The sequence below is a fragment of the Delphinapterus leucas genome, chromosome 14 (genome assembly GCF_059928025.1).
Source record: "Delphinapterus leucas isolate spDelLeu-1000000601 "Yukka" chromosome 14, BTC_Dleu_Yukka2, whole genome shotgun sequence".
Taxonomy (NCBI): domain Eukaryota; kingdom Metazoa; phylum Chordata; class Mammalia; order Artiodactyla; family Monodontidae; genus Delphinapterus; species Delphinapterus leucas.
In genome coordinates, this window is record NC_143142.1 from 12,693,818 (window position 1) to 12,721,792 (window position 27,975).

The following is a 27,975-nucleotide window of genomic DNA, read 5'->3' on the forward strand; positions in this document are numbered from 1 at the left end:
TCTGAAAGTTAAAGAGTTGGTAAAAAAAAATTACACTTTGGGGGCTTCGCTGGTGGCGCAGGGACTTGATACCAATATACTCAGCCATGAGCATCATTAGGAGCTAAAATTTTTTGTTCTGTATAAAAATTGTTTTAATGGCAGAAATAACACATAAATATGCTTCTTTCCTCCCTCCTCCCAAAAGATCCCAAAGGTTTAGAAGTGTTTCAAGCACTAGAGAATTATGAAATTGGATTCTGTTGTTTTAAATATTTCATACCTAAGGTGGCCTGATGCTACCTGAAGAGTTTCTCATTGAGTATCATTATGGCAAGTGTTTGATAATTTTCTTTACTGCTCCATCTACATAAATATTCTTGTACAATTTTCCACAAGTACTGGGCCACATACCTATTTCTTATAAACCCAACATTGCTAAAATGCACTCTTTGTATAATTGGGTCTTTTTTTAAAAAATAAATTTATTTATTATTTATCTATTTATTTATTTTTGACTGCGTTGGGTCTTCATTGCTGCGCGTGGGCTTTCTCTAGTTGTGGCGAGCAGGGGCTGCTCTTTGTTGCTGAGCGCCGACTTCTCATTGTGGTGGCTTCTCTTGTTGCGGAGCAGTGGCTCTAGGTGTGCGGGCTTCAGTACTTGTGGCACATGGGCTCTAGAGCGCAGGCTCAGTAGTTGTGGTGCATGGGCCTTAGTTGCTCCGTGGCATGTGGGATCTTCCCAGATGAGGGCTCGAACCCATGTCCCCTGCGTTGGCAAGCGGATTCTTAACCACTGCGCCACCAGGGAAGTTCCTGGGTCTTGTTTTGATCCTGGCTCTTTCATATTGTGATTTGTGAGTTCAACAGAATAAGCATTATCCTCTTGAGGCCCATCTAGGATTGAGCTAAAGGACTTCTGCAGTATCCACATGATCATACAATTAGGTTTTATTTTTTTTTTATGGGTGCTCTGACGGTGTAACTGAACATGAGCTGGTTACCAGGGTGTTGTGGTAGAATAATACCCTGCAGTTTGCAGTTAATCGTGCAGCAAAACTGGCTTGACTTAAAAATATATTTAAGAATAAAATTAAAAATTGGATAAAGATGAAGTGTCTTTGTGTTGAAAAGGATTGTGTGAATACAGTGGTAAAGTGAAGTAGAGCATTCACAAATCTTTTTGCCATCAAAAATCTTTCTCAGGGGCTTCCCTGGTGGCGCAGTGGTTGAGAGTCCGCCTGCCAGTGCAGGGGACGGGGGTTCGTGTCCCGGTCCGGGAAGATCCCACATGCCGCGGAGCGGCTGGGCCCGTGAGCCATGGCCGCTGAGCCTGCGTGTCCGGAGCCTGTGCTCTGCAATGGGAGAGGCTGCAGCAGTGAGAGGCCCTAAAAAAAAAAAAAAAAAAAAAAAATCTTTCTCATTTAATACAATGTCATATGCAAAATATATTTCATTAAAAAAACTTTTATTTATGGCTTTACTAGCCTTGGGGGGGGAGGTAGACTTTTTGCTCATCTTCTTGAAGGTTTATTATACTCTGCCATCAGTAGGAAATAAGTATTTGTGGAGTGACTGTCTGAAGAAGGAAAGTATGAACATCATCAAGATGAGGTCTCTTCATTAAGATTATTTTATTTTTTCACTGGTAATCTTGGGCTTGTTTAAATGCTTAGCAGTTTTGATGTTTGCTCTTTATAAGAGGGCATGTTATTCACATTGAAATATATTTAGTCTAAAGGAAAAATTTAGATTCATTTCAGTTTCAGGCAGTATATTTTTAACTTACTTTAAAAGTAGCCTAGTAGATATTAATAATGGAAAGGACGCCTGCCTTGGCATCCTTGGACAAATTGCATACAACTCTGTTTAGGGAGGAAATAACATTTGTTGGCAATGACTGTTATGGAAAAATTTATCATGCCATTTATTGGTTTCATAAAGAGTGTAACAAGGAGGGGCCCTTGATTCCAGTAGCAAATCTGGGGCTGGGGCAGTTATCCCCACTGTTACCCTAAAGGTTTCGTTAACCACAACTCAGTTTGCCAGAGCCGTCACTATGTTTGATTCACAGTATGATTGGGACAATAAGGTAGACTATACTCAGGGGGCAAAAACATTTTCCTAGGATGTCCTGGAGTGCTGATTCAGCTCAGTTGCCCACACATTTAAATTTATAATATTCTGTAACAGCAATAAAATAATGTGTGAAAGGATGTTTTAAAAACATTCTTTTTTTGCGGTACGTGGGCCTCTCACTGCCGTGGCCCCTCCCGCTGTGGAGCACTGGCTCCGGATGTGCAGGCCCAGCGGCCATGGCTCATGGGCCCAGCCGCTCCGCGGCATGTGGGATCTTCCCAGACTGGAGCACGAACCCGTGTCCCCTGCATCGGCAGGTGGACTCTCAACCACTGTACCACCAGGGAAGCCCTTATAAACATTCTTTGAGCCTTATAAATTGTTATCACTCTTTAATCTTTAATATTTAGAATTACCATCGTGTATTTATCCAAAAGATATTTATTGAGCCTATATTGTTTTAGGTGCTGTACAGAATACAGAAATGAATCAGAAACATGCTCTGTTTTTCAGAAGCTGACAGTCTAATAGGGGGGATAGCATACGTACCTAGAGCGTTATTACAAATGTCCTAAGAGGGGCACACAGTATTATTGGAGTTATTTGGAAGGAGGCAGAGCTTTGAGGAACAGTTAATTCTTAAGCTGAGCCTTAAAGAATGGGTAGAATTTGGGTATTTGGATATATGGCTATGTCAGGGCAAGAACATTTCATTTATATGAAATTGCATGTGCAAAGACACAGAGTAGGAAGGTTTGGAATATCTGTTGGGGAAGAGTTACAGTTGATTGAAACTGCATATTTGTGCCTGCTGGTGATGGAGCTTAAATACTAGGCTGAGGAGTTTGGACTTACAGGTAGTTTGGTGGTTTTGAGAGTTTTTGGATAGGATTAGATGGGAAGCTTCCTATAGGCTGTAAACTGCACTGGGGGCAAGACCTGCATCTGGCTTTGCCCATTATTGTGATTGCAGGACCAGCATAATTCCTGACACATTTATGGGATAAATTAATTAGTAAATGAATGTGAGTGCAAGAGAAGTTTGTATAAAGATTATCAGTCTAGCACCATTGCATACTATGAACTCCTTCTAGTATTCTGGATCACATAGGAAAGAAAACATGCTGTTATAGAATACTGTTTTAAAGAAAATATATGACCACATTTGAAAGATTTTCTTGGTGCATTGATTTCCTTTTAACTGCATATTAAAAAGACAGTGATATAATTTTCTTCACTTTTTTGGGGGTAGTTGCTCATTTTTTATAGTTTAATTTTAAAGGTTTTATTAAAATTAATTGAATAAGTTTATTCAATTATTTTCCATAAATTTTCCGTAAATTATTTTTATTAGTTTGTAGATAGCAAGTAGTTTGGACAGTTGGAAAAAAGCTTGTGTCATGTATTGATAGAACAGGGGCTTTGGAAGAGTACTATTTATTGGATTAAAATGCTTAATGATATTTGTGTGTCAGAACCTTGTTAACTTACGAATATGTCATGGATTGGATGACGTTGGCTATCCTACATGTGTTATAAATTGCCAGCCCGATACTGAAGTTCATTATTGCTGCATAGAAATGATTAGCTAAGATTGCTTGGCCGAGGCTCTCACTGGTAACCGCATGTTTTACTGTAAAATTAAATTGACCAAAAGCTTTCATTGAGCTTTCTCACCCTAAAATCCTTAATTAATTACTAACCTCTTTAAATATCATGTCTATAGACTACATGATAAAATGAGTTAGTATACAATTTAGGCAAATATTTTCAAGGAAATCTTTGATAGACCTTTTTTAGTGTCAGTATACATCTCTTTTTCTTTTGTTTTAAAAATAGCCTTTTGGTTCAATCTACTTTGTAAATATTTAAGATAGCAAGTTATTGCTTTGTTAGTTATATAATTTTAAAATGGCATTTTTCAAAGACAAAGTTGATCTGTCCTCTCCAAAGATGCTTGAAACATAGTCACATATATACCCGCAATTACTCGAATTTCCTGTGCTAGTTGAAATTTCCATTTGGCAGCGTCTCACAGAGAATGCTTGAGGAGTCCTTCCACCTTCAGCAAGTCACACCTTCTTGGCTAGAAACCATTTCTCATTCTCTTTTTCTATTTGTGACCTTAGCTCAGCTGGCATTCAGCAGAAGTATAGGTCCCAGATTGTGGATTACTCCCTCCTGTTCAGTCTCACATATCCAAAATGAAACAGAGGCCAGGAGGAAATTTACCATTCTTTTGTTATCTTTTACCTTTGTAGAGGTAGAGACCATAAGTATGATAAGTAAACTAAAAAAAAGATTGAGTGTTCACAGCATGTCTCTTCCTGTGATACTTGTCATGACAGACAAGTCATTTAGATTTGCTTCGTCTTTTATTCTTGGCTGTAATATGGGAATTACAGCTTTACTTTATGATATAACATGAAGTGAATACAAGAAGTTCATAGATTTTAAATGCTGTATAAACGCTTTTCATAGTCATACATTTCCTTTAATGAACTCCGCTGTCGGAATATTTAAATCTTTATGAACTTATTTTATATTTCATAGTTTTGGTCATAATTTCTGCCTGTAGATAAAATTTGAATTCGTTTTCACCTGGCATTGTTAGTGTCATCTTAGTTAAATTATATGTAGCCATTTGATTTTTTAAAAAGTTGTCTCTTATAACTGACTGTTTTCTGGCTTTGGCAGTACAAGGATGATGATAATATCTATGCCTGTGCTGAAGGGATTTTAGAATAAAAAATTAAAATTGTGTCCCATATTGTTTTAAATAGGGATTGTGACCTGATCCTTGATAATTATGGTAAGTGTATGGTGTATGTGAATTATTAATTGACCAGAGTGTTTGGGACTTTTATTGACTGTTGCATATAGATAATTAGCAAGAATATTTGATTAACAAGGATTACTACAGATTTGTGTTACATGCCATAATCAGCCTATTTCTCTTTCCACATTTGGTTTTTTATTTGCAGAATAGTTTTTGTTTATGCTTATTGTTTCTAATTTTATAGTAGTAATAGACTAAGAGTAAATGATAGCTTGAAATAATTATATGTTGAAACTGGGAACCAGACAAAAATCAAATATTTATAGTTCACTTGTTATGTGCTAGGCATCATGCTGGGTACTTGATGATCAATCCTGCATTGGAAAATAGTTCTCTTTCTTTTTAAATCTTAATTTGAATGATTTACAGGGGAAAATGTAAGATTCTGCTGATATTTTTTGTACCTTGTTTTGTGTTTATTAAATTCATTTTTATTTAATATGTGGAATAGATTTAGTAGTTAAGAAATAAACAGCAGTCTTTACCATTTCGAGACTGTTAATGTAACTAGTTGAACACTAGAGGGACTGCAAACTAACCACTGACTTTTTAGTTCAGTAGTATATTAATTGAGATGCTTTATTTAAATAGCAGAGCCACACAGCTTTTTCCAGCTGTTAGTTTTCCTAAGGTTAAATTTTGTGTGCAAAAGTTTACCTGGCATCTTATTTGGTTGACTCATTCTCAAGTGTATGGACTATAAAATTTAAGCTCTGCCAGTCTAGGTCTATCAAAGCAAAAAACCTTTGATTGGTTGTAGCCTTCTTTAAAACTCAGCCTCTATATTTGTCCTGCTGAAAGAAGTGGGAAATTATATAAATAGTTTTCTGTTGGAAATCTCTGAGTAGAAGAAAATAAATGTTTGGAAAAATATTCATTGGAACAATAATTCAGATTATTATCGTATGGAGATTTAAAATGATTCTGTGATTATTGAATATGTATTTTGTGAAAAGATTCATCAGTTTATAATAGCACTGACAGAGCTTAGGTAATCCATACATTATAGTTTTAGTCTCTATAGGTGGCTTTACAGATATTTTTGCTATTTCACATGAAAAGATGTTTGGCAGTTGAACTTAATTTGAGAAGAGCGTTCTGGAATTCAGTCTTTAGGCATTAAAAGGTTGAATACTTCTTGAAGAAGAACTGTGGTTCAGTTTTTCTATTAACATTTTACTCTCAAAATTATTTTGCCTTGGAAATGATTTAAATTTGAAATTACAAAATTTAAATTACAATTGATGTACAATAGATGAATGCTTTTGATTTGTTGGTTTGGTTTGTCAGCTATCCAGGGATTTTATTTGGGGTCACATTATGAACAGAAAAAAAGAATCAATCTCCATATTTATATATTTCTCTTTAAGAAGTCCTAAAGATTCATAAAATGAATGAGTTGGGTGTAGAAATCTTTATTTTCTTCTGAAATAAATTTATTTCATCCTTTTTATATTTATAATGCTGATCTAAAGTTTATCCCCTAAATAGTTTGTTATAATACTGGAACACTGGTAAAAATAGACATCTGCCTTTACCCTTGACAGTTTGTTAGATTTTTTTTAATGTGGCAGAAATATGAACTACACTAATAACATAAATTTAATTATTCATGTTTGTTTTAATTTCATTTTCATTGATTATATATTTTAAAAATTAAGTATAAATTACAAATAAGTCCATTTAGGAAAAGAAAATTTTAAATCCCATCTCTTTATTATTAGTATTCTGTCTGCTTCCAGAATATTTTGAGCTGACTAAAATGGTGTATGGAATTGACTATTATACCTTAAATATCCATTGATACTTTCATTCTAACTTATAAGAACTATGATATAAATTCTTAAGGTATACATTTGTTTAGATCATTTAAAAATTATATATGTATCCAATTCATTTGTGTTCCTTTTATAATTGGCAGAGTCTTTAAAGTTATCCTTTGTGGGCTTCTGGATTTCTGAAAATAGTGAGGAAAATATAAATTACCATGGAATTCTAAATGTAGTCAGTTCTTTGGTAAAACCAGCATTAGAATATTTTACTGCTAGTCTTAAGTGCTTTGCAAAATGCTGATAAGTATTGTATTAAATTACAGAATTTGTCTTGGGCTATTTGAAGAAGAAATTAGATATTAGAGAGTCTTTTAAAAAATTTTATTTATTTAATTTATCTTTGGCTGCATTGGGTCTTCCTAGTTGCGGTGAGTGGGGGCTACTCTTCGTTGCAGTGTGTGGGTTTCTCATCTTAGTGGCTTCTTTGTTGCAGAGCACGGGCTCTAGTCGCGTGGGCTTCAGTGGTTGCGGCACGTGGGCTCAGTAGCTGTGGCTCACGGGCTCTAGAGCGCAGGCTTAGTTGCTCCACAGCATGTGGGATCTTCCTGGACCAGGGCTCAAACCCATGTCCCCTTCATTGGCAGGTGGATTCTTAACCACTGCGCCACTAAGGAAGCCCTAGAGTCTTTAACAACTTCATTATTGTTTTCTCAGAAGTGTGATCTCAGTGTCATAAAAAAATCCTGGTGTGTCAAGAATGAAACTGTTTTCTGGAGACTGAATTTCTGGAAAATGCCAAGAAGTACAGAGTACCAAACTGTGAATTGTAGAGTTAGGATAAAGGCATGTTGGCTATAAAAAGCTTGTTTTTATTGCTGATGTTGGCTAGTTGACATAATTATAATTGTTGGCATTGCAGGAGTTGTCTTCAAGCGCCTGTTGTTGTTGTTGTTTTAATTAATTTATTTTTGATTGCATTGGGTCTTTGTTGCTGTGCGGGCTTTCTCTGGTTGCAGCGAGCGGGGGCTGCTCTTCTTTGCAGTGCGTGGGCTTCTCATCTTGGTGGCTTCTCTTGTTGCAGAGCACAGGCTCTAGGCGCGCGGGCTTCAGTAGTTGTGCACGCGCACTCAGTAGTTGTGGCTCGTGGGCTCTAGAGCGCAGGCTCAGTAGTTGTGGTGCACGGGCTTAGTTGCTCCACAGCATGTGGGATCTTCCCGGACCAGGGCTCGAACCTGTGTCCCCTGCATTGGCAGGCGGATCCTTAACCACTGTGCCACCAGGGAAGCCCGTGCCTGTTGTTTTGAACAGAGTTATATTTAGGGGCAGTGGGTAATAATTGCCTAATGTATTGAATAATAGATTTAAAGAGAGTTTTTTGCTTATAGAGCTAGATTAAGGTTAAGATTAAGGGCACTATTAAGGAAAGTTAGAAGAATTAAAATCCCGTCTTTTATTCTGTGTTTTAGCTTAAAAAAAAAAAAAAGTATTATTTGAGGTAAATTTGATCACCGAATGCCTCTGGGTTAAAATAAAATTCTGTACCTCCTAAAATGACCTGGCAAAGGTTTAATTAGAAAAAGACTAATTAGATAGTTATTTTACTGAATCTCTTTGTATTATATCTCTCATACTTGGAGGAGGAGGGAAGTGTAGAATTCAGTTCAACACGCATTTGTCAAGTGCTAGGCAGTCCTCTGTGCTGGGAATGACAATGATTATTGCCTTCTAGGATCTTGACATGTAATTACTTGTTCATTTTCCCAGAAATTTAATTAAAATTTGAATTTAGATCATCTTATTTTGATGTAATTCTCAGGAGCTTGTGAGGTTTTAGTGAGTTTTCTTTACTCTTGCTTTTTGTTTATTCAATCTTCAGGTATTATGGTACTTTGAACATGGGCCAGATACCATGCTAGGCATTTGGCATTCACTGGTAAATTGGACAACTCAGTTCTTGATCTCTCAGATTTATTCTTTAGTGGGACAATTAGATAAGTACACAATACAGTGTGATAAATGCTCTGATATGGGTAGTACTTCTGTTCATGTTTTGTTTCTCCTCCAAGTTCCTTCTGTGACATCAGGGATTTGTTTCTTTAGTTTAAAATGTTTAGCCAGCTAAATTTTTCGAGTTTTTGTCTTTTGTAAGATGCCTTCTTGAGATGATAGAAAGATGAGCTAGACATGAACTTTTTTTTTTCCTGTGGGAAGAAGATGATAGAACTTTAGTACTAATCTATGTTTGAAACTCAAGGGGTATGTAGTTATGGTTCAAGACAGCTAAATTTGCAGGTCCAAAATATAAAGTTAAAAAAAAATTGTGTATTTATCTTTTCCTGCATCCCCAAATTGTCTTTCCATGTTGAGTACTTAGTAGCAAAAGACAGATGGTTATAAAAACTCAACTTTTCTCTCTGGGCTCCTGCTTCTTTCCCACATAGGTTGTTACTTTCATCTAGATAGATAGGTGCTCAAGCAACTTCTTAGTCATGCTCATGTGTTGCTCTGTCTTTGCTGGGTAGTGATAACCTTCAGAGGGTGAGAGTAACATTTCAACCCAATTGAGTGAGGGTCTTCAATTAATATTCTATAAAGCTAAAGGTTAAGACTTCCCAAGTTATCAGGTTTGTCAAAAATGTCAGAATATTAAAGCTTTCTTCGAGTGCAAGACGAATGGATTTTGCCCAAAGTTTCCTGTCCTTAATATCAACTTTGCTATCATATATTAATATGACATGTTTTTATGTATTACACATACCAGATCTCCTTGTAGTTAGATACATCTTTGTTGGGGATTTTCAGTGTCAAATCAGACATGGTAGCAGCATGTTTGTCTTTGCTACAGTTACTGTCTCTCAAGCCACCGAATTTTTCTTGACCAGCGGTAGTTCTCTTACGTTGAAGACGATGTTTGTTGAGTATGGAATGCAGGAGGATGGATTCAATACTCAGCGTGGCTTGTGCTTCTTACATTGAACAGTAAAGAAAAATGATGCTTTTGGGACATGTGACTTTAAGGGACAGGAGGAAGAAAAGATAATCTAATAAAAGTGACTAACCAAGGGCAAAGGAAAGTAGCGAAGTATTGGTCATAGCTAGAATTTCAGCTTGGCTGTTGAGAAGGGTGTGATAAAGAGAAGAGGAAGAAATAAGATTGGAAAGGTAGTTCAAATCAGATAACGGGGGACCTTGAGTAGTGGGTCAAGGCATTAGCACCATTCGGTAGACCATTAGTAGGATCTCTTCAGAGTCTTGAGCAGTTAGGATTAATCTGGGCTGCAGTATGTTAAATAAATTGGAACAAGGAAGTTGGTGGCAAGGAGAATATTAGGAGTCTGTTCTATCATTCTTGGTGAAATACAAGAGCCATTAAATAGCTGTTTTGTATATTTTTAATCACATCTATTTTTTTGATTCTTTAGTATTGAATTTATGTGTGTTTTAATTTATTGATATTAAAATTAATCAACCTGAACTGTAGGGAAAGAGGCTGGATCCACATTTTGTCTGTTAAACATACTTTGAATAATTACTCTGTCCTAAATACTGTGTTAGGCACTGTGGATCTAAAAGTAAGAAAGATATGATCCCAGCGCTTTAGGTTTTTGTATTTTAACAGAATAGGAGAAGTTGAATTGAATTGAGGCTGATTAACTCCATTTGTTCAGGGCTTACAGGATATGTGGTAGAAGAGGTGACTGGATAGGGGAGGGTGGTTGAGGCTGGAAAGAGATAGATAGGAATCAGGTTGTGCAAGGCTTCCTTGGGTTTACCCCTGAGACGGTAGACAGAGCCATTGAAAGTTATATGGAATGCATGGTGACCGATTTCTATGACTGCTGAGAACAATAGCCTGTAAATATGCTTTTGTCATTTCTGAAAGAAAGATATTAGGGAATGTTCACTTAAAGGAAGTATTGATTATCATTTAGACAACTTCATTTGCGGGTGAGAAAGAACAAAGATCGTATTATAATAGCTAGATTATTGAGCATAACAAAAGCAAAAATAAAATCTTTTAAACCACCCCCTTCCCCAAAAGTGTTTTTATTGGAACATTTAAAGAATTAACCTATTATTAGTTCAGTTTGTACATATATAATGATATCCTTTGAAATTTTTATGTAGATTTTGATAATTTGTAAGATTAAGAGTGCCCCCAAAACATTAGGATACACTATTTGATAGTAGTTGTATGAAGCCAGATTGGTGGGCATACATTTTCAAATAAGGCAGCCTGAATTTAGTTTGTCAGTCCAATAAATGCATATATCTGTGGGGCAGCAAAGATTATTATGTATGAGGATATTTTTTAGTGATAAAGTAGCGCAGAGCTTACCAAATACACTTTGGGGCCACTTTAAAGCAATTACAATGAATTAGATAAAAAGTTTTTAGTTGTAATATGGACTGGGTTATTTTATTTACTTTTGCATATGTTGAATAAAGTGATTTTGAGCTAACATTTTTACTCATTTCCTATATCTAAGATGTTTGATAGGAAACCAAGAGAAAGAAGCTGTTTCTGAAAACCATGTTTTCCTTAGATATTGCTGGTGCATGAGTGGGGGGAAATTTTAGTGTTACTTCTATTTCATCCAAATTGGGGGTGAATATAAATATAGTATTGAAGTTTTGATTTGGGGTTAATTGGGTTTTTAGTTAATATTTTGAAAATATTTGATCCAGCTTCGCACCTTTGAAATAGGTGTTGCAAAGCTTTTTTTCCTTTTCCTTTCCTTTTTGTTTTTTAAAAAATCTTTTTACAGTCTAAGGGAAGATAGATGGTTTCTTTGTAAGTAATTCCAGTTTCATTAAGTGGCTCTTGACTCTCAGAACTGAGTTATTACATAACAAGATGAGTCAGATGGGAAAGAAATAGTTTAGTATTTTGTTGTTGTTACCATGACTACAGCATATTGGCAGGAGAATATTATATTTTGTAGCTGTTATTTAACCTGACCTGTTGATTAGAAAAAAAAAGTTTCAGAACTTTGTATCCAGTAGAGTTGTTTACATCACTAAGGAATCCTACTTACACTTTACTCTGTGACTTAACTGTGCTTTTAGAGATACCTCAGGTTTTTTGTTTTTTCCTTAAGGGGGTATGTGTGTGTGGGGGAGGGGGTGACAGAGGGAATCTATACAAGATGGATGTAATTCTTTTTTGCCTAGATATAAACTTTAAATTCTGGGCTTATGAGCATTTCTTGGCTTTTCTACCTTGTAACTAAATTTAGTCTTCACCAGAAATAGCCCTTTGAAATAAAAGGATCTCTTATTTGGTAGTGATCATTATGTCCAAGTAAATCAGAAGCATCAAATTTAGGAATTTGGAAGAATAGGTTGCAAAATGGTAGGCAAGGGGCTTCCCTGGTGGCGCAGTGGATAAGAATCTGCCTGCCAATGCAAGGGACACGGGTTTGATCCCTGGTCCAGGAAAATCCCACATGCCGTGGAGCAGCTCAGCCCGTGGGCCACAACTACTGAGCCTGCACTCTAGAGCCCACGAGCCACAACTGCTGAGCCCGCGCGCCACAAGTACTGAAGCCTGTGTGCCTAGAGCCCGTGCTCTGCAACAAGAGAAGCCACTGCAATGCGGAGCTCGCGCACCACAACGAAGAGGAGCCCCGCTCACCACAACTAGAGAAAGTATGCGTGTAGCAACGAAGACCCAACACAGCCAAAAAAAAAAAAAAAAATTATTTTTTCGGGAAAAAAGTAACCTGTACTGCAGGAGAAACTTGCAAGTAATTTTAGTATTTATTTATTTTTTAGTTCTAAAATATTTTGCCTTCCGTACTTGCTTTTGCCTTTGATTTGGAAGCAAAGGTAAAAACTCATGGTTTGTTTTTATACAGCTGGGAGGTCTCACCTCCCTCTCTGTTCCCCTTCCTTTCCTGCCTATCTCTCAGTCCATTGGTCCCTGTATCCTTGTGAAGGGGAATTGGTGGGAAGAAAACCTGCTTGGTTTATTGAAGGAGAATGAAAACTGAAGTTTAAACTGTAGAAGTTCATCAGGCCATGCAAATTAGGGGAGCAGTAGGTTTTATACTTCATTTAAGAAATGGTTTTTCTTCCAGTATTGGATTTGTTTTGAGATACTGGTATTGAGACTATAATTGATAATGGTAGCTGCTTTTTTCTTTTTAGGGTAGCCATCTCTGATTGCCATAGCAGCATCCCAGAAGACAGTCTACTTGATCTAATGGCAGCATGTCAAGGAGTTGCCTTGAGCGTTACTCTCGACTTCCGAGATTGTATTGGGATTTTTAGTTTCAGAAGAAAGGCGATGATGTATGTTACAGTTCTCTCAGTGTCCTTTCTGCTGTAGTTCTGTTGTCTGTGAGAACTATATATTTTTATGAATCACTTGAGTTTCCTGATATTATATAAAGCCTGTTTTTTTTTTTGCATAATTTGATTATTAGGGCAGAACATATTCGATTTTGTTTCCTGTACGTGCGTTTTGCTCAGGCTGTAGGTTAAAATTTTGTGTGTGTGTGTTGTTTTTGTTTTGGCTATATGAGTTGCAGGAGATGAAGTGTGAATACTGTATTAGGTTGGAGAAGTAGCTTTTATTTTAACATGCTCCATATGTACTATATTTATGGAATAGTTTTTAACTATCTGTAATTGTTTGGCTTAAAAAAAAATCATTCTAGTAGAAAGGCCAGGTTATAAGAAATATCATCATAGTTGAAAAGACCAGAGAAAATTGTGGGGTCAAATTCTGTGGTTCTCAGAAGTTTGATGATTTCAGATGAGAGAAGGTGTTATTCTTGAGTTATATTTTTCAAATAGGGAAGTAATAATATCAATTTTAATCATTTATAAAAATTAACTTAATATCATTTTCATTTTTTATAAATTCATTTACTTATTTTTGGCTGCGTTGGGTCTTTGTTGCTGCGTGCGAGCTTTCACTAGTTGTGGTGAGTGGGGGCTACTCTTCGTTGCGGTGCGCAGGCTTCTCATTGTGGTGGCTTCTCTTGGTGTGGAGCACAGGCTCTAGGCACACGGGCTTCAGTAGTTGTGGCTCGTGGGCTCTAGAGTGCAGGCTCAGTAGTTGTGGTGCACGGGCTTAGTTGCTCCGCGGCATGTGGGATCTTCACGGACTAGGACTTGAACCTGTGTCCCCTGCATTGGCAGGCGGATTCTTAACCACTGCACCACCAGGGAAGCCCTTAATATCATTATTAAACAATTAGCAACTTAATCTCGTGGGTTTCTAAGAGGATGTTATTTGCAAACTTTAAAATTTAATTACAGAAGTATAATATTATGTGGTAGATTTGGCTTCCTCAGGGAAAATGTTATATATACACTTAATTTAATAAACATTAAAAAAAGCTGTTTTTCATTATTTCAGTGGTTATTTATTGAACTACTATAGTCCTGTTTACATATTGCCTTACAGTGTTCTTAAGAATATGTTACAATATTCTTAGAAAATGTTACCTAACAGAGCCATGTATAACAAAGTTTTAAAACTGAATGTAATGGAAGATTAAAATATGATACAGACAGTAGTATAATTGAGAAGGAAACTTTTTTTTTTTTTTTTGCGATACGCGGGCCTCTCACTGCTGTGGCCTCTCCTGCTGTGGAGCACAGGCTCCGGATGCTCAGGCCCAGTGTCCATGGCCCACAGGTGCAGCCGCTCCACGGCATGTGGGATCTTCCCGGACCGGGGCACGAACCCGCGTCCCCTGCATCAGCAGGCGGACTCTCAACCACTGCGCCACCAGGGAAGCCCGAGAAGGAAACTTTTTAATAGAGATGTAGTGATTGGCACCTTGGGACCTGTGATGAGTAGCTACTTCTATTTTATTCTTTTGGCCGTGCCACGGGGCTTATAGGATCTTAGTTCCCCAACTAGGGATTGAACCCGAGCCCCGGCAGTAAAACTGCCAAGTCCTAACCACTGGACTGCCAGGGAATTCCTGTTTTTATTTTTAAACAGGTTAAACTAAGAAAAATCTTGGAGCTTTCTGATTTATTTTTTATTCTACTGTCACTTATCTTTCTTGCATATCATAAAAATTATTTCAGACTCCAAAATTCAGCTGTCTTAAAGTATAAATAAAGCAGTTTCAGGGTATGCCTTTCAGTGCAAAGGACCCTGCATGGCTGATGTATAGAGAGATGTATTCAAGAAAAAAATTTTTTTCTGAGTTTATGCCTCAGTCAGCCATATTAAAGGTACCTTAGTAAAACTTCCTTCAACAATAAAATATCAGATTACTCATTTTGACTCTAGGGTTGCATTATTCAGCATGGTAGCTACTTACGGTGTGTGGTGTGGCTATTTAAATTTAAATTAATTAAAATTAAATAAAATGAAAAACGTAGAACCTTTATCACACAACATATTTCAGGTGTTCAGTTGCCATACGTGGCCACCCTGTTGGATAGTGCAGACCTTTCCATCACCACAGAAAGTTTGGTTGGCGGGGCTGGCTGGTCAAGGGGGCAAAACCAACAATGGTTGGAAATGGCAGGAAGGCCATTTTTGACACCATCTTTTTAAGGCAGAGAGGCACTAAAGGGTTCTAACAGAAGGCCATTGATCAGGGGAATGTGATAGAAAGTTTTCTTCATCTGGCTGGGGGCTTAATAAGGGTACCCTGAAGTTTTCCCTAAGTCCTCCCTTGGCCCCTCCCTCTTTTCTTCTATTTGTGTGTTTCCTCCTTTTCTTCCTTTTTGAGATGGTGGTGAACTTATTATGCAGGGAATTAGTCTTCTTGATGATTTTCCTAGGCTTTTCAAGTTTACAGCTTCAAGTGGTAAACTTAAGAGTGCTTTTCAACGTCTCCATTTCACATGATTTATCTTGATCTCCTGATGAGCTTTCATTTGTAAATACCTCTCCACTTCCATTAGCTTTAGGTAGAGGTTTCTTTATTTATGATCTTGCCAGTTTACTACTTACATTTTTCCTAAACCCAGGCAGGATTTATGAAGGCTTATTTTGGTACAATTCTGCTTGTGTGCAAATATAAATATGATAGATTAATTGTGCCAGTTTTGGATTTTAGAATCCTTTGTGGCTTTTTTGTAGTCTGTTTGTGCAATGAACGTTAGGTGCTATACAGAACATACTCGTTTTCCCTGAAGGACATGGGGTTGGATTTTAGGGGCCTGTGATATCATTATGGAAATGTCATATATGTTCGTTACCTTCTAAGATTGATTTTGGTCCATTTGTTCTATTTTGGGGAAATGGTAGAAAGATAATTAGGAACTATAATATGTATTTCATGAAATAAGGCAATTCATTCAATAAACATTTACTATATGCCCTCAGGTTTGGGAAAAGTGAGAATGTTATTCATACCATTTGTTTAGTGGTTTTTGTGATTTTCTTTAGAATGTAAATGTGGCAGCATTTCAAAGCAGTCTACTTTCCTTAAGTGTAGCTGAAGTTCCAGATGTGCAATTTAACTTTCACTCTATCCTGAAATGATTTCACTGAAGATTCTGATCCTTTGAATGTAGTAGAGAGAATGTCTGTGTGCTGTTGTGGTGATTGGAATTCATTTTCAGGTGCCTCTGCTAACTAACGAGACTTATTCTTTTTTTTTTTTTTTTTTTTTTTTTTGCGGTACGCGGGCCTCTCACTGTTGTGGCCTCTCCCGTTGCGGAGCACAGGCTCCGGATGTGCAGGCTCAGCAGCCATGGCTCACGGGCCCAGCTGCTCCGCGGCATGTGGCATCCTCCCGGACCGGGGCACGAACCCGTGTCCCCTGCATCGGCAGGCAGACTCTCAACCACTGCGCCACCAGGGAAGCCCATGAGGCTTATTCTTTAGAGTAAACCTGCCTGCCCTCCCTCCTGTGATGCTATATCTCATGTAGTGTGTAAGTTGAAATGGGAAGGGAAAGCAGTTGAATTTGTCTTCACTTAAATTCGCTTAGTGTAGTTTGTGGCAATTGACTGCCCATAACATTAGAGAAATTTAGGGGAAAGATAGTTAACTTTCTTAGAGTTTTTAGAAGAGTATTTCAGGAGGAAGGCTAATTTTGGTTATGCCATGGTTAAGTGTTATTAGCATTAAGAGCCTAGATTAGAGTAGAACCACTTGAAAATCTTCAGGGCTTACACAGTTTGAGGACTCTGTATCATTTGAGGAAGTGTCATCTTGGTTTTATTTTGGCTTTGGGACCGTGTAAGTAGGTCTGGAACAGATCTCACTGTGGTAGGAGGTTGGCCCTAATAATTATCTGACCACTCCCTTAGCAGTTGATAGAAAGCAATGAGGAGTAGTAAGAAAATTGCTTGGGAAGGAAAGCATGGTAGAGGATAGTTGGATTTATATAGTATGTAAACTGGGAAAAGAGCAGTGATTTTTTTTGAGTCAGAGTTCAGAAAAAGTGTGGGATGCTCTTGGTTAGCTGGACAAGGCATCAGAAAAGTCCTGAGATCGATCATGCTGCACAGTTGTAGTAGTAATCTTTTTTTTTAAACAAAGCCATGAAATTCAAGAGGAATAAACCTCTAGCTTGTGTGATTTTTCGCGGGACGATTTAAAAATATTTCCTCAGTGTGGCCTTAGGGTTCTCATTTAATCCAAAATAGAAGTTATTAAAGGATGTTGAACGTTGAGGTGTTTGTCCTTGGTTTGTAATTTTTACTCAGGAATCAGAAACTTCAAGTCCTTCCCCTCTCTGTAATATACTTGCAATACTTAAAGTCCACTGGTAACGGGTACCTAAAATGTTGGCAATTTAAAAAACCATTAGACTCTCAGCAGTCCCCTTAATCATTGATAATTCTTGCATAGATTTTTAAAAAAAACTAGGACATGTATATGTAGACACTTTGATTGGAATGCATAAAATATACACGACGAACCTTTTTGGGGAGGGGGGCGTTAACATTTCCATCTTTTATATCACACTTTTGACCAGGTAACACCGTTTTTTCTTTTCTTTTTTATTCCTGATGCTTTACTCTTCATACAGAATATATGAATTACTTTTGATTCCATTCCCCTATGAATAGAACATTTGAATCTTATTAGAGTTATTATTGAAATGGCAGGTGTGATGTGACTAGTATTTGAAGAAAACTCTTTAATTTATGGAGTGAGAGTCAGCTGTTCTTCAAAAACTGACCTGTGAATTTTTACTTTTGAATGTTTTGAACTCGTGGATTTAAGCACATTGTTTCAGTCAGTTGCCGTTGTCATCCTTCTTGATGTTTAAATTGTCTTGTCTTTGGTCAGTAGAAGCCTATGCAAGTTGGCTTCTGGGTCCTTTTTGATATAACTCTAGCAGTCATTGATACAGTCTAGTAATAACCCCTGTCTTTGTTCTCAAGTAACTGATGAGAAGAGGTCTGGTCCTAATTGAGTGTCAACTAGGTGAAAAGAAGCTAGGGGAAAAGAGGTAAAAAAAAATGACTTGGAAAACAATTTTTTTGCAGTACATGGTTTTTGAAGTGCCATCTTATTTTTCATGCATTATTGGAATACACTAGGGTTTTATGCTAAGTTAGATTCTGTTAAGTTCACTTCTCTCTCAAAGTAGACAGATTTCAAGATTGTGGTCCATAAAATCTTCATCTGTATGCAGACACGTCAAGTTATGTTGACTTTTGGAAGCAGATCACTAGTTTATTGTGATATAGTACATCATTGACATTTGGAAGAGATGCATCTTGAAGCCTTCTGAAAGTCCCATTTTTTTGCAGATAGCATTATGACATAGAATTTTCCTCCGTAAAATATAATTTTTGCCCTGGCTGGTCCACTTACCAAAAATACTTTTGCAGATTACTTTTTCTTGTTTCTGACTAAGCATATGGTTCACTGGTTCAGTTCTTAAGTCTGAGTGGTCCCCAATGACTTTCCTCCCTTGTATTTTTGGCTAACACTAGTCATTCCTTAGACCTCTTCACATCTACCACCAGCTTTAGCAATTGGCTGTTTTTTTATTTTTATGTCCATTTCTGATTTAAAAAAAACGTTTAAAACAATAACTTCAGGAAAGTTACTGTATTTCTGGCAACAAGTAGAGAGAAATAAACAGCAAAAAACCGTAAACAATCCACTTGTGGGGCTTATTTGCAAGTGAAATGACTGCTCCCTTTCACCAACCTCACTGTGCCAGCAGTTCACGTTCTAGCCTTTGCAAAATTGCAGGTTACTGCATTTCAGTGGCCCTTCTTTTGCGTCTTGAGTAGTTGAAAGTAAAAACTTTAAATCTGTCAGTGCCAAGGAATTTCTGTATATTCTTACTTTCATATGTGGGTTTTCTTTGGAAAAAATTCAAAGCAATTCATTTGTAAATTAACACTAACTTTAGCAATAATTGGGTTGCAGGGATTTTATGATTCTAACCATATTAAAGTTCTTACAGGAGACGTAGAAGAATTAAACTGTGTATTTCTGTATCTGACTTTGTTAGTTTTCTCGTGTTTCCCTCTAAAACTTCATGAAGATAGCATTTTAGATGTTACCTTTGTCCCAAGGTGGGGATAAATGTAATGGTATAATTTTCTGACATCCTGCTTATCTGGAAACATATGTTTGTGATTTCTTCGGGTTACTGCTTGCTTTTTTTTTTATTTGGAAATCTCATCAGTTTATAAGTTACTGTAGCTGTTGTCATATTTTGGTGCGTTACCTTCTGTTATCATTGTTTTCTCCTCTCATCCCACCACCACCATTTTTCATAAACTCTATCAATTAGTAATGTCATGGTCTGAACGCGGGTTGGAAAAGAATTTCCAGACATAAGACAGAATGTAAAGAAGAGAGAATTTATTAGAGGGAAGCATCGCCGGCCGACAGAACAGCCGGCCGACTTCCTAGTAGTCTGGGAGAGTCGAGCCCGAACATGTGCTATTGATCAGTTTTTATAGCCAGAAAACAAAGGAATGGTCCGAGGTGAAAATTTCGTTTACTAATTGGTCGAGGCACATATACCTTCCTTCTGTAGGGTGGGAGTGGGACAGGGCATATGCCTTTCCTTATTTGGGACAGGTCCCGTTGCCTAGGTGGGCGTCACCCAGGGGGGCTCAGGAATTTCATAACCATCTCAATATGGTTGGAGGGCAATTAAGGGTCCGGTAGGGGCTGCAATGCTGAAACTTTTCCAGGCAGGGTCGTCTTTTGTCCTTGAATCACCATTGTCCTTGGAATACCGCAAGTAACATTTCCTGCCCATAGAAGTAAGAAAGTAAGCATGATTGTTTGGACCTATCATTAAGGAAAGGCTAAATATTTATTGGTTTTTCTTACACGTCTTTAAAAGTGAATCTCTTGCATTGTCTTTGAAGATATATAGATCAATTTTGGTACTACCTTTGAAAACCATGGTTAAATATATTTAATACTTCAGCTGTGTGATTGAGAATTCTTCTTGGTATAGAAGAATTTTAAATTTTGAAGTTTATAAAATGTTTATTGCATAGTTTGTTCAATGAATTTCATTTAGAAATTCTTTCGGTGGAATAAAATTGTGTCCATAAAATAATTAATTGAGTGCAAGGACTTTACCTCTCTCCTCCCCTCCTTTAAATTTTTGCTATCAAATACTTTAATATGTCTAATTTTCAAGTTATAGTTTCTTTCAAAGTTTGGTTTTAAATGTTATGTACCATAATGTTAAATATATCTTGATGCTGTAGTTATTGGGACTTCTTATTTAATCATTTATCCCTCATTGTGTTGCTTTTGGGGGATCCCTATGCTATAAGAATTTACAGTTGGGGGGGTCCCTTTAGTTGTAATGCCAGACTTTCAAGTTTATAGCATTTCAAACTTTTCTTAGTTCTGACTGAAAGAATTAATGAGTTTCAGTAAGAGTTTTAACATTTAATAAAGAAAGTCATCTTTATTTTACCCATTCTTTTGAATTATGTTGAGGCTTTCAATTAACTTTTATAGGTGGCACCACACCATGATATTACTTGAAAAGTAATGCTAGGTATCTCTTGCAGTATTATTAAATAGAAGTAGCCTATCATTGTATCTACTGCAAAAGCAAATTTCTCTAAAGCAAATCTCATTTTACTGTTAAATTCCATTTCAAAATGATAGTCATGAACTTAGAGAATGTCAGAACTTTAAGAACTATTTATTTTGTGCATCATTTGCCAGCATTTATAACCAGAACCTACTTGTAAGACAAAATCTTACATGGAATACTTAACATGATTTTACCTTAATGTAAAACCACATCATACGTAAAACAATACAACTGTTACTTTTCCTGCTTGAAGATGGTGTGAAGACATTGGTCCTGAGACCTATGAGGTACTTTCACAGGACCTGAGAGTTCAGAGGAATGTGGTTTGAAAGGCACTGATTTTAGTGCATACTCCGCCCCTCACCTCCCCCTACCACACACACATACCTTGGCCGGTGAGGAAACTCATACTAAAGGTCCCACATAGATTTCTGTGGAAAGCAATCATGAATCAAATCTGAAGTTTTAGCAAAGCTCATTCCTCTGATTTCCAGGTATTTAGCTTGGGTCCTGGCAAAAACAGCAGTGCTTTTGTAAAACTTTGTAATTTCTTTCTTTTGTCCTTCTTTTGCAAGATGTTTTTACATTTTTGAGAATCTTCTAGCTTTGCATTTACTCCCAAGCCTTTTGTGAGAAGGAATTTAAATTTTCCTAAAGCACTAAAATTGTCTTATTAAGGAAGACTTGAGCTATGGGGTGGATAGGGGTTGGTGGTTAATAGGGGAGATTAGGAGTTCCTTGTGCATCACGGCTCCAGGCAGCTTATTTATTTATTTATTTAAAATTTATTTTTTATTGAAGTGTAGTTGAATTACAGTGTGGTGGTACTTACTGCTGTACAGCAAAGTGCCTCAGTTATACATATATATATATATATATATGTATACACACATACACACACACACATATTCTTTTTCATATTCTTTTCCATTATGGTTTATCACAGGATATTGAATATAGTTCCCTGTGCTATACAGTAGAACCTTGTTATGTATCCACTCTATATATGCCAGTTTGCATCTGCTAATCCCAAACTCCCAATCCATCCCTCTCCCACCCCTCTCCCCCTTGGCAATCACTAGTCTATTTTCTATATCCCCGATTCTGTTTCTGTCTCATAGATAGGTTCATTTGTGTCATGTTTTAGATTCCACATGTAAGTGATATCATATAGTATTTGTCGCTCTCTTTCTGCCTTACTTCAGTTTGTATGATAATCTCTAGTTGCATTCATGTTGCTGCAAATGGCATTATTTCGTTCTTTTTTATGGCTGAGTAGTATTCCCTTGTGTATATATACCACATTTTCTTTATCCATTCATCTGTCGATGGACATTTAGGTTGTCTCCATGTCTTGGCTATTGTGAATAGTGCTGCTATGAACGTAGGGGTGCATGTATCTTTTTGAATTATAGTTTTTTCTGGATATATGCCCAGGAGTGGGATTGCTGGATCATATGGTAGTTCTATTTTTAGTTTTCTGAGGAACCTCCATACTGTTTTCCACAGTGGGTACACCAACTTACATTCCCACCAACAGTGTAGGAGGGTTCCCTTTTCTCACACCCTCTCCAGCATTTGTTATTTGTAGACTTTTTAATGATGGTCATTCTGACCGATGTGAGGTGGTACCTCATTGTAGTTTTGATTCGCATTTCTCTGATAATTAGTGACGTTGAGCATTTTTTCATGTGCCTGTTGGCCACCTGTATTCTTTGGAGAAGTGTCTATTTAGCTCTTCTGCCCATTTTTTGATTAGGTTGTTTGTTTTTTCCTTGTTGAGTTGTATGAGCTGTTTGTATATTTTGGAAATTAAGCCCTTGTCCATTGCATTGTTTGCAAATATTTTGTCCCATTCAGTAGGTTGTCTTTTCGTTTTGTTTATGGTTTCCTTTGCTGTGCAAAAGCTTGTAAGTTTGATTAGTTTTGTCTGGATATATGCCATTGTTTATTTTCCCATTTGTTTATTTTTATTTCTATTGCCTTGGGAGACTGACTTAAGAAAACATTAATATGATTTATGTCAGAGAGTGTTTTGCCTATGTTCTCTTCTAGGAGTTTTATGATGTCATGTCTTATGTTTGGGTCTTTAAGCCATTTTGAGTTTATTTTTGTGTATGGCGAGAGGGTGTGTTCTAATAACTTCATTGATTTACAAATGGCTGTCCAACTTGCCCAATGCCGCTTGACAAAGAGAATGTCTCTTTCCCATTATATATTCTCCCTCTTTAAAGATTAATTGACTGTAGGTGTGTGGGTTTATTTCCGGGTTCTCTATTCTGTTCCATTGATCCATATGCCTGTTTTTGTGCCAGTACCATGCTGTTTCGATTACTGTAGCTTTATAGTATTGTCTGAAGTCTGGGATGGTTATGCCTCCTGCTTTGTTCTTTTTCTTCAGGATTGTCTTGGCAATTCTGGGTCTTTATGGTTCCATATGCATTTTAGGATTATTTGTTCTAGTTCTGTGAAAAAGGTCATGGGTAATTTGATAGGGATTGCGTTAAATCTGTAGATTGCTTTGGGTAGTATGGCCATTTTAACAATATTAATTCTTCCAGTCCAAGAGCATGGGATATCTTTCCATTTCTTTGAATCATCTTCAACTTCCTTTATTAATGTTTCATAGTTCTCAGTGTATAAGTCTTTCACCTCCTTGGTGAGATTTATTCCTAAGTATTTTATTTTCGGGGGGGGGTGTGATTTTAAAAGGTATTGTTTTTTTACATTCCCATTCTGATATTTTCATTGTTGGTGTAAAGAAATGCAACTGATTTCTGTATGTGAATCTTGTATCCTGCTACCTTGCTGAATTTGTTTATTAGTTCTAGCAGTTCTTGTGTGGAGTCTTTAGGGTTTTCTATATATAGTATCATATCATCTGCATATAATGACAATTTTACCTCTTACCTTCCAATTTGGATACCTTTTTTTTTTCTTGTCTGATTGCTGTGGCTAGGACTTCCAGTACTGTGTTGAAGAGAAGTGGTGAGAGTCAGCATCCTTGTCTCATTCCACATTTTAGCAGGAAGGCTTTCAACTTTTCACCATTGAGTATTATTATATTGGCTGTTGGTTTGTCATAAATAGCTTTTACTATTTTGAGATATGGTCCTTCTGTACCCACTTTGGTAAGAGTTTTCATCATGCATGGATGTTGAACTTTGTCAAATGCTTTTTCTGTATTTGTTGAGATGATCATGTGGTTTTTTGTCTTTTGTTGGTGTGATGTATCACATTGACTGATTGGTGTGTGTTGAACCATCCTTGTGAACTTGGGATGAATCCTACTTGATCGTGGTGTATGATCTTTTTTATGTGTTGTTGGATTCAGTTTGCTAATATTTTGTTGAGTAAACCAAGGCATAACGAGGTGAAGTAACTTGCTCAAAGCCATATAGTTTGCTAGTGGCAGAGCCAGAATTACAGCCTGATCTATAATAAGGCTGTGCTTTTTCCTTTTCCACTGTGCTCTTTTGCCTCTAACTGTTGGCTATAATATTTGAGAGGAGGCAGTGTTATATTTCTCAAGTAGATGACATTTCATCCTTAAATTCAAGACTTACATCCTATAAATTGGTGTTTTTCTTTCTCTTTTTTTTTGCGATACGCGGGCCTCTCACTGTTGTGGCCTCTCCCGTTGCAGAGCACAGGCTCCAGACGCGCAGGCTCAGCGGCCATGGCTCACAGGCCCAGCCACTCCGCAGCATGTGGGATCTTCCCGGACCGGGGCACGAACCCGTGTCCCCTGCATCGGCAGGGCCTCTCAACCACTGCGCCCCCAGGGAAGCCCTCTTTCTCTTTTAAAGAATCTTAAGCTGTGTAAAATGATTCTGCTTTGAACGAGAGGTACTGATATCTGCCAGAATCATTATTGAACTTCTCTAGTCATTTACTTTCTTGAAATTGAAATGAAACTTTTCTGAACACAGCCTTACTGAATATGGATTTCAGAGCCGTAATAATGCTTCTTGCCTCTGCAGATTTTGAATTGATCTGAGTTTGGCAGTGAATTATGTATGTGTTATTTCAGGAATTTTGCACATGCCCTGCTTTAAACCACTGATTATTTTTGTAAAATGCTGTTGTGTGGATTCGGCTCATTCCATTGACGCTGAAATCATCAGATGGCTATATTGTCTTCTAGGAATGTGACTTGAATTGATTAAGTAGCATAGGCAAAAACATCTGTTTTGTAAAGCTAGTTTAGTTTCATAAAACTTTAAATTTTCAAATTTACTGCTTATAAAGTGAATAAAGTATTTTTCTTTTATGCTGTAAAAAATTTCCACTGAGTTTTATGATAGCTTGTTTTAACCTTATTCTTAAGCTAATTCTTCTTATAATTTGTTTTCTTATTGTTGATTGTCAGGGAAAATTAATATCAGGAATGTTGGAAACTTACAGTCTTAGGTGAGTGACTCTTAACTTTTTTAGGTCACTTATCCATTTGAGATCTGCAGAAAGCTTTGGATGGTCTAGAAAAAGCACCTATGCACATGCTTCTAAAACTGTACAGTTGCAGGGAGGTCGAGCTCACTAGGGCAGATCCCGTGAAGTACATTGCTTCCTGGTTGATGTCCTTTGTTTCACATGTGTTATTATTAAGTACATTAATAATGTTGTTGACTATGGACCAAAGTTACCTTCTTTGTATGTGGATTTTAGATTCATTGAATATTTGAGTCACTATTTTAAATAAAATGTATTATATTGATCTACATATGTATCATTTTTATTTCCCTGTCTTACTGTCTATTTTTATTCTTTTTCCTCGTTCTTACAGTTTTTTCAGTGAAGGAAACATATCCATCTCAGGGTTTCTTGGTTTCTACAGCCCTTATTTGGATGCATTTGATCACCAAAGTTTATAAGATAGATTATATGGTATTAAAATAAGAATAGGCTTATCTGTTTCATCTTGTAGAGGTTCTTTCCTTTATGCTTTCTGTGTATAATAACATTTCCAAATGGTATTTTCAAATTGGGATAGTATACTTTAGAGAAAATTAAGACTTAGGTGGGGATAGATACTCTCATATGACAAGCCATGGGGGCCCATTTATCAAACCAGTGGATGTGTATTATTATATTTCGTTGATTCAGTAGTCTTTGTGTAGTCAGTTTTCTGTTACAGTTTGGAATCTTGCCAGTGGCTTCAATGCTGGCATGTATATTTATTAATTTATCTTGAGGATGGCTGTTCTTCTTTTGTAACCTCCTCTCCAAATTGGATCTCTATTTTAAACTCAGAGGATGGGCCCATTTGTATGCTACTCCCCTCTCCCCCTTTTAAGTTATAACAACAACAATAGCTATCATATCTACTGTGTGACAGGAACTTTTATGATATTCTCTATCTCCAGCCCTTTATTTTAGAATTTTAACTTGCTGACTAATGTTCTCTAATTTTATCATTTATCTTTATTCATTAAAACAATTAGAATTTATTGATAGAAATTGAGGTTCTGTGAGGGTACTGTCTTTGAAGCGTGCTTCATATGTATGTATCAGTTGTGTTATCATAGGTTTCATGCACCAGAACTGTTAGCTTACTCACCCTCCCAATGGGCTGTAGGCTCATTGAGGATGGTCTCCATACATACTGTTAGCACTGTTAACATAGTGTTTACTAAATAATTCAACAGTAGTTGAACAGTTGCTAGTTGAATGAATTCCCAAGAGTTTTACCATTTAGACCTGGTAAGAAAGATTACTTTCTTTACTTGTTTCTGTTGATGGTTCAAATTATTTTGAACTACAAATGGTGGTGTTCTAATAACTGTGATAATTTATTGTGAATATAATTGATGTCTTGGTTTAGTATCATTTATGCAGCCTGTGATGAGAACGGTGGCTAAATTATATTGAACTGTTAACATTACAAAAGGCATAAAAGTGCTTTTGGGGCTTCCCTGGTGGGGCAGTGGTTAAGACTCCGCATTCCCAATGCAGGGGGCCCGGGTTCGATCCCTGGTCTGGGAACTAGATCCCACATGCATGCTGCAACTGAGAGTTCTCATGCCACAAGTTAAGGAGCCAGTGAGCCGCAACTAAGGAGCCTGCCTGCCACAACTAAGACCCAGTGCAACCAAATAATAAATAAATATATATTTTTAAAAGTTATAAAAAGTGCTTTGGAAATGTTGAATGACTGCCACGTGGCCATTATTGCTTTTTTTCCTGGTCTAAGAAGGAAATGAGACACTTAAAAAAGGCAGAGGGGGGGCTTCCCTGGTGGTGCAGTGGTTGGGGGTCTGCCTGCCAATGCAGGGGACACGGGTTCGTGCCCCGGTCCGGGAGGATCCCACATGCCGCGGAGCGGCTGGGCCCGTGAGCCATGGCCGCTGAGCCTGCGCGTCCGGAGCCTATGCTCCGCAACGGGAGAGGCCACAGCAGTGAGAGGCCCGCGTACCGCCAAAAAAAAAAAAAAAAAAAAAAAAAAAAGGCAGAGGATTGGTGTCACTTTATCAAACAAAACTTTATATTGGTAAGTGAATTTAATTACATATGATGTTTTCAATAGGCTGCTTAAAATGTTTGTTTTTCCTCCTTTATTTCAGACAGAAAAAAGTATTTTGGCTCTTTGCTGATTTAAATTATATTACCTAGACAACACAATGTAGGATAGAAAATGCTCATATAGGGAATTCCCTGGCAGTCCAGTGGTTTGGACTTGGCTCTCTCAGTGCCGGGGCCCAGGTTCAATCCCTGGTTGGGGATGTAAGATCCCGCAAGCCATGTTGCGTGGCCACAAAAAAAAAAAGAAAAAGAAAAGAGAGAGAGAGAATGCTGGTATAACCTTGAACGTGAAATTATTTTCCTGAGAAAATAATTTGCCCTTTTAATTGATGTCCTTTACTGTATAAAGTTAATAGTTTTAGTTGATTAGCTTCTTAAATGTGGGAAGTATGGTGTTAGGGAAGATATTGATACATTTCTTTATTTGGGGGAATGTGGGGAAGAGTAGAATTTGATACTGTATCAAAATATTATTTCTTTTGGTACAGGTTTGACATCCTCTCCCCCCCCCAACCCCCCACCAAAGTGTGTAAGTATGGAGTCCCAGTCTTAAAATTTGATGACAGTTTAACCAAATAGGAACTGTTTTCCTGAAAGTGCTTTAGGGCAATCAGTGGTAATGTTTTTACACTTACTGAAAGTAGAAATTTAGGCATTTGATGAAAGTATTTTCTAATAGAGAATGTTTAGAAGTCAGATGATAAGGTTCTGTAAGCCTCAAGGGTGACACAATTTAGCACTCCTAAATAAGGACTTAGTGTTTACTACAGATGAGCATATTGCTATAGGAAGCTACTTGACATAA

General features: G+C 37.1%; 1 protein-coding gene across 8 annotated transcripts in view; it reads left to right on the forward strand.

Moving 5' to 3' along the window:
* The window catches only part of MED13L (mediator complex subunit 13L), a 297,294-nt gene that overhangs the window by 51,432 nt on the left and 217,887 nt on the right, over nucleotides 1–27,975 (forward strand). The gene's annotated exons all lie outside the window — the stretch shown is intronic.